This window comes from Syngnathus leptorhynchus, unplaced genomic scaffold (assembly GCF_054491065.1).
Source record: "Syngnathus leptorhynchus isolate UIUO unplaced genomic scaffold, UIUO_Slep HiC_scaffold_23, whole genome shotgun sequence".
Lineage (NCBI taxonomy): Eukaryota > Metazoa > Chordata > Actinopteri > Syngnathiformes > Syngnathidae > Syngnathus > Syngnathus leptorhynchus.
Window position 1 is genome coordinate 1,267,501 of NW_028231990.1, and position 7,100 is coordinate 1,274,600.

Below are 7,100 nucleotides of genomic sequence, written 5' to 3' on the forward strand. Positions count from 1 at the left end.
GGGGGGGAAGGGCGTCGGCCCTCCGGCCCGAGCAGAGAACGTTCGGTCACCCAAGCGGGAATCTGCGCCCCGGCCCGAGTCGGACTCGGTCGGTGCGGCCCGCTGAGGCCCTCAACTATTCCCGTACGCGGGGGTCGGGAGCTGCGGCGCTGCGCCGGCGACTTACCCGCGCGAGGCACGCACTGCGTGCGGCCAGGATGCGGAGTTGGATCGGCGCTGGTTGGGAACCCTCGGGGAACGAAGGCGGACGGCGGCCAGCCGGCGCCGACGAACCCGTCGGGGAGGGGGCTGGTGGCAGGCGCGATCGGCACTATTGCTGACTGCCGGGAGGGAAGCTGCGCCCCGGCCGAGTCAGACTCAGCCGTTGCGGCCCCCCCGAGCCCGCAGCGCGTAGCGCGGAAGCCATACGCCCCCCCGATGCGGAGCGACAGACGCCCCCGCGACCGCGGTTGGTCGGGAAGGCTTTTCGGATAGAGGTCGGACGGTGTGTGTGGACGGCTTCCCGTGGTGCCGCCGCTATCAAGCCGGAGGGTTTGAGAAACGACATTCGCGGAAGGACCGGCGCGGCCGGCGGACGCTCGCACGCGCGGCGCCCGACACTCAGCCGCTCGCTCGGCCTCCGTGGATCGTGGCTAGGTGGGATGGATGCCAAACCGGGTCGTCTCGGTCTCGCCGCAGTACGGTCGCGCCGGGGCCTGCGGGGCGGCGCGGGGAGCGCACGCTCACGCGGCGGCCGGGGCGCTAGAGTGCGACCCGCAGTGGGTAGGAACCGTCCACCCGACGTCGGACGAGCCGAGGCCGATGGAGGCCCTACCAAGGCGGGTCATGAGTGCCAGTCGGTCAGTTGGGTGAGGGGGTACTCGGAGGCCCGCCGGGAGCAGACGGGCGACCGGGGATGGGGGGCGTACGCGGGCGGGCGCCGGGAGAAGACGGCCCGTCCGGGGTCGAATCTCGGCCTGTGTTTTCGGAGCCGGCCGGGCATCACGCTCCCTCCTTGGATGGACAACATTCGTAGTTGACACTTTGTGTCATTTTATCCGAGCGGGCGGGCGCCTCGAGAGGCGGACCGTCCGGGGCGACTCTCGGCCTGTGTTTTCGGAGCCGGCCGGGCCTCACGCTCCCTCCTTGGATGGACAACATTCGTAGTTGACACTTTGTGTCATTTTATCCGAGCAGACGGGCGCCGCGAGGCGGACCGTCCGGGGCGACTCTCGGCCTGTGTTTTCGGAGCCGGCCGGGCATCACGCTCCCTCCTTGGATGGACAACATTCGTAGTTGACACTTTGTGTCATTTTATCCGAGCGGGCGGGCGCCTCGAGAGGCGGACCGTCCGGGGCGACTCTCGGCCTGTGTTTTCGGAGCCGGCCGGGCCTCACGCTCCCTCCTTGGATGGACAACATTCGTAGTTGACACTTTGTGTCATTTTATCCGAGCGGGCGGGCGCCGCGAGGCGGACCGTCCGGGGCGACTCTCGGCCTGTGTTTAAGGAGCCGGCCGGGCATCACGCTCCTTCCTTGGATGGACAACATTCGCAGTTGACACTTTGTGTCATTTTATCCGAGCAGACGGGCGCCGCGAGGCGGACCGTCCGGGGCGACTCTCGGCCTGTGTTTTCGGAGCCGGCCGGGCATCACGCTCCCTCCTTGGATGGACAACATTCGTAGTTGACACTTTGTGTCATTTTATCCGAGCGGGCGGGCGCCTCGAGAGGCGGACCGTCCGGGGCGACTCTCGGCCTGTGTTTTCGGAGCCGGCCGGGCCTCACGCTCCCTCCTTGGATGGACAACATTCGTAGTTGACACTTTGTGTCATTTTATCCGAGCGGGCGGGCGCCGCGAGGCGGACCGTCCGGGGCGACTCTCGGCCTGTGTTTAAGGAGCCGGCCGGGCATCACGCTCCTTCCTTGGATGGACAACATTCGCAGTTGACACTTTGTGTCATTTTATCCGAGCAGACGGGCGCCGCGAGGCGGACCGTCCGGGGCGACTCTCGGCCTGTGTTTTCGGAGCCGGCCGGGCATCACGCTCCCTCCTTGGATGGACAACATTCGTAGTTGACACTTTGTGTCATTTTATCCGAGCAGACGGGCGCCGCGAGGCGGACCGTCCGGGGCGACTCTCGGCCTGTGTTTAAGGAGCCGGCCGGGCATCACGCTCCTTCCTTGGATGGACAACATTCGCAGTTGACACTTTGTGTCATTTTGTTCGGCCTGTGTTTAAGGAGGCGGCCGTCCTCCACTCGGTCCGTGTTTAAGGAGCGACACTCGCGCTCCGGTTCGGCCTGTATTTAGGGAGGCGGCCGTCCTCCGCTTGGTCTGTGTTAAGGGCGACACTCGGTCCATGTTTGAGGAGCCTGGCCCTGACGCTCCTCTCCGGCCTGTGTTTAAGGAGGCGGCCGTCCTCCCCTTGGTCTGTGTTAAGGGCGACACTCGGTCCATGTTTGAGGAGCCTGGCCCTGACGCTCCTCTCCGGCCTGTGTTTAAGGAGGCGGCCGTCCTCCCCTTGGTCTGTGTTAAGGGCGACACTCGGTCCATGTTTGAGGAGCCTGGCCCTGACGCTCCTCTCCGGCCTGTGTTTAAGGAGGCGGCCGTCCTCCCCTTGGTCTGTGTTAAGGGCGACACTCGGTCCGTGTTTAAGGAGCGGCCCTCGCGCTCCGGTTCGGCCTGTATTTAGGGAGGCGGCCGTCCTCCGCTTGGTCTGTGTTAAGGGCGACACTCGGTCCGTGTTTAAGGAGCCGGCCCTGACGCTCCTCTTCGGCCTGTGTTTAAGGAGGCGGCCGTCCTCCACTTCCTTCCATGCACCACCACATTCGCAGTTGACACTTTGCCATTTTTTTCAGAGAGGTGACACTTAGTCGTTTTTTCGAAAGTTGACACTTAGTCGTTTTTTCGAAAGTTGACACTTTGCCGTTTTTTCAGAGAGGCGACACTTAGTCGTTTTTTCGAAAGTTGACACTTAGCCGTTTTTTCGAAAGTTGACACTTAGCCGTTTTTTCGAAAGTTGACACTTAGCCGTTTTTTCGAAAGTTGACACTTAGTCACTTTTTCGCCACAGTGACACCTCCAGCGCGTGCCACGGCGCTTTTCAGGTCTTCTATCCGACCTTGTGCTGTCGAGGACGGCGTGTCCGACGCCGTGGGGAGACCAGCACCATCTCCTCCATACTCGTAAACGGGGTGCTTTGGAAAACGGGGGGAAAGTCGATGAGTACACTGACTACTGGGACCATTTCATTGTACTCTGGCGCACCTGAAGACCAAAAAAGGTACTGCACCTTAGCCCGGGTACCTCACCCCCTGGTACCTCGAGGAGAACTTAGAAAAATTTCGACAAATTTTTGGTGAGCTCCAGGGAGAGAGGCTGATTTTTCGCTTTTTGAGGCCGACCGCCGAACCGGCGCGGGGCGGACTCACAAGCCCCGCAGAGCCGTGGGCACTTAGTCGTTTTTTCAGAGAGGCGACACTTAGTCGTTTTTTCAAAGGCGACACTTAGTCGTTTTTTCGAAAGTTGACACTTAGCCGTTTTTTCGAAAGTCGACACTTAGCCGTTTTTTTGGAAAGTTGACACTTAGTCGTTTTTTCGAAAGTTGACACTTAGTCGTTTTTTCGCCACAATTGGCTCTGAGCTCCAGGGGGAGAGCCTGGTTTTGCCTTATTTCAGGCCGGCTGGGGAACCGGCGCGGGTCGGATGCACGAGCCCGGCAGAGCCGTGGGCACTTAGAAAATTTTCGCCGATTAAGCTGGGACCTCCAGGCGGAGACCGGCATTCCTCGTCCTCGGGGTTCGACCCAGGAACCGGCGCTGGGCAGACGCCGTAGCCACGCAGAGCCGTGGGCACTTAGAAAATATTCGCCAAGTTGGCTCTGAGCTCCAGGCGGAGAGGCTGGTTTTGCCTTATATCAGGCCGGCTGGGGAACCGGCGCGGGTCGGATGCACGAGCCCGCAGAGCCGTGGGCACTTTGCCATTTTCTCAGAGTCGACACTTAGTCGTTTTTTCAGAGAGGCGACACTCTGTCGTTTTTTCGAAAGTTGACACTTTGCCGTTTTTTCAGAGAGGCGACACTTAGCCGTTTTTTCAGAGATGTGACACTTAGCCGTTTTTTCAGAGATGTGACACTTAGCCGTTTTTTCAGAGATGTGACACTTTGCCGTTTTTTCGAAAGTTGACACTTAGCCGTTTTTTCGAAAGTCGACACTTAGCCGTTTTTTCAGAGATGTGACACTTTGCCGTTTTTTCGAAAGTTGACACTTAGCCGTTTTTTCGAAAGTTGACACTTAGTCGTTTTTTCAGAGATGTGACACTTAGAAACTTTTTGCCAAGTTGGCTGTGAGCTCCAGGAGGAGACCGTTATTTTTCGTCATTCGAGGCCGACTGCGGAACCGGCGCTGAGCGGACGCCAAAGTTCGGCAGGGCCGTGGGCACTTAGAAACTTTTTGCCAAGTTGGCTGTGAGCTCCAGGAGGAGACCGTTATTTTTCGTCATTCGAGGCCGACTGCGGAACCGGCGCTGGGCGGACGCCAAAGCTCGGCAGGGCCGTGGGCACTTAGAAACTTTTTGCCAAGTTGGCTGTGAGCTCCAGGAGGAGACCGTTATTTTTCGTCATTCTAGGCCGGCTGCAGAACCGGCGCGGGTCGGATGCACGAGCCCGCAGAGCCGTGGGCACTTTGCCACTTTTTCGCCACAATTGGCTCTGAGCTCCAGGAGGAGACCGTTATTTTTCGTCATTCTAGGCCGGTTGCAGAACCGGCGCGGCTCGGATGCACGAGCCCGCAGAGCCGTGGGCACTTAGAAAATTTTCAGAGAGGCGACACTTTGCCATTTTTTCAGAGAGGTGACACTTAGTCGTTTTTTCGAAAGTTGACACTTAGCCGTTTTTTCGAAAGTTGACACTTAGCCGTTTTTTCGAAAGTTGACACTTAGTCGTTTTTTCGCCAAAGTGCCCACCTCCAGCGCGTTCCACGGCGCTTTCCAGGTCTTCTATCCGACCTTGTGCTGTCGAGGACGGCGTGTCCGACGCCGTGGGGAGACCAGCACCATCTCCTCCATACTCGTAAACGAGGTGCTTTGGAAAACGGGGGGAAAGTCGATGAGTACACTGACTACTGGGACCATTTCATTGTACTCTGGCGCACCTGAAGACCAAAAAAGGTACTGCACCTTAGCCCGGGTACCTCACCCCCTGGTACCTCGAGGAGAACTTAGAAAAATTTCGACAAATTTTTGGTGAGCTCCAGGGAAAGAGGCTGATTTTTCGCTTTTTTAGGCCGACCGCCGAACCGGCGCGGGGCGGACTCACAAGCCCCGCAGAGCCGTGGGCACTTAGTCGTTTTTTCAGAGAGGCGACACTTAGTCGTTTTTTCGAAAGGCGACACTTAGCCGTTTTTTCGAAAGTCGACACTTAGCCGTTTTTTCGAAAGTTGACACTTAGTCGTTTTTTTGAAAGTTGACACTTAGTCGTTTTTTCGCTGATTTTGCTGGGACCTCCAGGCGAGGACCGGCGTTTTTCGTCTTCCGGGTTCGACCCGGGAACCAGCGCCGAGCGGACACATTCGCTCGCAAGTGCCGTTGGCACTTAGAAGATTTTTCGTTTGTCATGAGCTCCGGGCGGAGAGCGGCGTTTTTCGTCTTCCGGGTTCGACCCGGGAACCAGCGCCGAGCGGACACATTCGCTCGCTAGTGCCGTTGGCACTTAGAAAATTTTTCGTTTGTCATGAGCTCCGGGCGGAGAGCGGCGTTTTTCGTCATTCGAGGCCGACGGGGGAACCAGCCGGAGCGGACACGTTTGCTCGGAAGAGCCGTTGGCACTTAGAAAAAATTCCGTGTCTCGTGAGCTCCAGGGGGGACAGGCTGGTTTTATTCATCCGTAGCCGACATGGGAACCAGCGCGGAGCGGATTGGTGTTGCGCTGCCATATACCTCATCTCTCTCAGGAGTCCCCCCCTTATACGTGCCGATGGTGTTTTGGAAAACGGGGGGTAACTGGATGAGTACACTGACTAGTGGGACCAAGTACACTATGAGCCCCTGGTACCTAAAATGGAAGTATAGAGGCCGACTTTCGGGCAAGATCACGCCGGGTTAGGCTTCCAGGACCTCGGCTAAGCAATTTTAACGGGTTGCCCGGTTCTTTTTTGAACCAGCCCGGTTCTTTTTTTTATCCAGCCCGGTTCTTTTTACACTTCCAGCTGGAGCTCGGGAGCGGCTTTTTGCACAAGATCACGCCGTGTTAGGCTTCCAGGACCTCGGCTAAGCAATTTTAACGGGTCGCCCGGTTCTTTTTTGATCCAGCCCGGTTCTTTTTTTTATCCAGCCTGGTTCTTTTTACACTTCCAGCTGGAGCTCGGGAGCGGCTTTTTGCACAAGATCACGCCGTGTTAGGCTTCCAGGACCTCGGCTAAGCAATTTTAACGGGTCGCCCGGTTCTTTTTTTTATCCAGCCCGGTTCTTTTTTTATCCAGCCCGGTTCTTTTTACACTTCCAGCTGGAGCTCGGGAGCGGCTTTTTGCACAAGATCACGCCGTGTTAGGCTTCCAGGACCTCGGCTAAGCAATTTTAACGGGTCGCCCGGTTCTTTTTTTTATCCAGCCCGGTTCTTTTTTTATCCAGCCCGGTTCTTTTTACACTTCCAGCTGGAGCTCGGGAGCGGCTTTTTGCACAAGATCACGCCGTGTTAGGCTTCCAGGACCTCGGCTAAGCAATTTTAACGGGTCGCCCGGTTCTTTTTTGATCCAGCCCGGTTCTTTTTTTTATCCAGCCTGGTTCTTTTTACACTTCCAGCTGGAGCTCGGGAGCGGCTTTTTGCACAAGAACACGCCGTGTTAGGCTTCCAGGACCTCGGCTAAGCAATTTTAACGGGTCGCCCGGTTCTTTTTTGATCCAGCCCGGTTCTTTTTTTATCCAGCCCGGTTCTTTTTACACTTCCAGCTGGAGCTCGGGAGCGGCTTTTTGCACAAGATCACGCCGTGTTAGGCTTCCAGGACCTCGGCTAAGCAATTTTAACGGGTCGCCCGGTTCTTTTTTGATCCAGCCCGGTTCTTTTTTTTATCCAGCCTGGTTCTTTTTACACTTCCAGCTGGAGCTCGGGAGCGGCTTTTTGCACAAG